Consider the following 2,984-nt stretch of genomic DNA (forward strand, 5'->3'; position numbering starts at 1 on the left):
TCCATATCTAATGAGCCTATCAGCTAAACCCCATTGCGTCCATATCTAATGAGCCTATCAGCTAAACCCCATTGCGTCCATATCTAATGAGCCTATCAGCTAAACCCCATTGGGTCCATATCTAATGAGCCTATCAGCTACCATTATACAGTTCATTAATAAGACAACACTGTGTTGTTGGTCTGTCATGGTCATTGGTCACGGGTGGGTGAGGAGGCCAGAAACGGGGCCAGAGGATACCCTGGTCATGTCTGGTACTAATCTCCAGAGGATACCCTGGTCATGTCTGGTATTGATCTCCAGAGGATACCCTGGTCATGTCTGGTATTAATCTCCAGAGGATACCCTGGTCATGTCTGGTATTGATCTCCAGAGGATACCCTGGTCATGTCTGGTATTAAACTCCAGAGGATACCCTGGTCATGTCTGGTATTAAACTCCAGAGGATACCCTGGTCATGTCTGGTATTAAACTCCAGAGGATACCCTGGTAATGTCTTGTATTTAACTCCATAGGATACCCTGGTCATGTCTGGTACTAAACTCCAGAGGATACCCTGGTCATGTCTGGTATTTAACTCCAGAGGATACCCTGGTCATGTCTGGTATTAATCTCCAGAGGATACCCTGGTCATGTCTTGTATTTAACTCCAGAGGATACCCTGGTCATGTCTTGTATTTAACTCCAGAGGATACCCTGGTCATGTCTGGTACTAAACTCCAGAGGATACCCTGGTCATGTCTGGTATTTAACTCCAGAGGATACCCTGGTCATGTCTGGTATTAATCTCCAGAGGATACCCTGGTCATGTCTTGTATTTAACTCCAGAGGATACCCATTTCATGTCTGGTATTAAACTCCAGAGGATACCCTGGTCATGTCTTGTATTTAACTCCAGAGGATACCCATTTCATGTCTGGTATTTAACTCCAGAGGAGACCCTGGTCATGTCTGGTATTAAACTCCAGAGGATACCCTGGTTATGTCTGGTATTAATCTCCAGAGGATACCCATTTCACGTCTGGTATTAAACTCCAGAGGATACCCTGGTCATGTCTGGTATTAAACTCCAGAGGATACCCTGGTCACGTCTGGTATTAAACTCCAGAGGATACCCTGGTCATGTCTGGTATTAAACTCCAGAGGATACCCTGGTCACGTCTAGTATTAATCTCCAGAGGATACTCTGGTTATGTCTGGTACTAAACTCCAGAGGATACCCTGGTCACGTCTGGTATTAAACTCCAGAGGATACCCTGGTCATGTCTGGTATTAAACTCCAGAGGATACCCTGGTCATGTCTGGTATTAAACTCCAGAGGATACCCTGGTCACGTCTAGTATTAATCTCCAGAGGATACCCTGGTCACGTCTGGTATTAAACTCCAGAGGATACCCTGGTCACATCTGGTATTAAACTCCAGAGGATACCCTGGTCACGTCTGGTATTAATCTCCAGAGGATACCCTGGTCACGTCTAGTATTAATCTCCAGAGGATACCCTGGTCACGTCTGGTATTAATCTCCAGAGGATACCCTGGTCACGTCTGGTATTAAACTCCAGAGGAAACGTGAGAGACGAGAATGGTCAGAAGGGCAAAGGTCAACTCTCTCCTTCCCTCTCTCTCTTTCATTCGCTGCCTCCTTCTCTCTCAATGTCTCTGCTCTCTCTCTCTCCTTCCATTTCTCTCTCACCTTCAGTTAAATCTCTCTCCTGTCTCTCTCTCTCTCTCAATTTCTCTCGCTCTCTGTCCTTCCATTTCTCTCTCACCTCCCCCTCTATCTTTCTGTCTCTATCTCTCTCTCTATCCTTCCATCTCTCTCTATCCTCCCCCCGCTCTCTAATTCTGTCTCTATCTCTCCTCTATCCTTCTATCTCTCTCACCTCCCCCTCTCTCTCTATTTTTCTGTGTCTTTGCTCTCTTTCTCTCCTTCCATCTCCCTCTATCCTTCCCCCTCTCTCTCTTTTTCTTCTCCAGACTGTAACTCTATCTGTATTCTCCCACTTTCCCCTGAGAATTGAAAGGAACGCTATCGAGATGGTGTGTGTGTTCCACAGCCAGGGTCAGTTTTCTGGGTCAGATGCCTTCTGAAATGTACGGGACTGCTGTGGAACATTTAGATGGATGACTGTATTTAATGTTTCCATTTGAAGCAGAAATTTGATTGAAATTATACACAGTGTGTGTTCACTCATGGTAGCAAAGTAACTGTCTCAAAGAGACGGGACTCAACTGTGCTCATCATCAGATATGCCTTTCTCGAACAAACACACACACATACACACACACACACACACATGCAGACCCATTCACATACGCACGCACATACACACACACGCACATACACACACACACACGCACATACACTCACACACACACACACACACACACATACACACATACACACACACACACACACACACACACACACACACACACACACACACACATACACACGCACATACACACATACACACATACACACACACACATACACACGCACATACACACACACACACACACAGACCCATTCACACACTCACACACACACATACATACACACATACACACATACACACGCACATACATATACACACACACAAACACACACACATACAGACAAATACACACACAAATATACAAACACATATACACACATACACACACACACACACACACATACACACACGCAGACACACACACATATGCACACATACACTCACATGCACACATACACACATACACACACACATACACACACACACATACACACACATACACACACAGGAAGCTGTAACAGTGTTATCAGTCTCTGAACAGTGGCAGGACATCTGGTGCCACTGAGAGAGAGAGACAGAGAGAGAGAGAGAGAGAGAGAGATGAGATGAGAGAGAATTAGAGGGAGAGAGAGAGAGAAACAGGGAAAGAGGGAGTGAGAGAGAGGGAGAGGGAGGGAAGGGAGAGGGAGAGGGAGACGGAGAGG

Source organism: Salmo trutta, chromosome 14 (genome assembly GCF_901001165.1).
Source record: "Salmo trutta chromosome 14, fSalTru1.1, whole genome shotgun sequence".
NCBI classification, from domain to species: Eukaryota; Metazoa; Chordata; class Actinopteri; order Salmoniformes; family Salmonidae; genus Salmo; species Salmo trutta.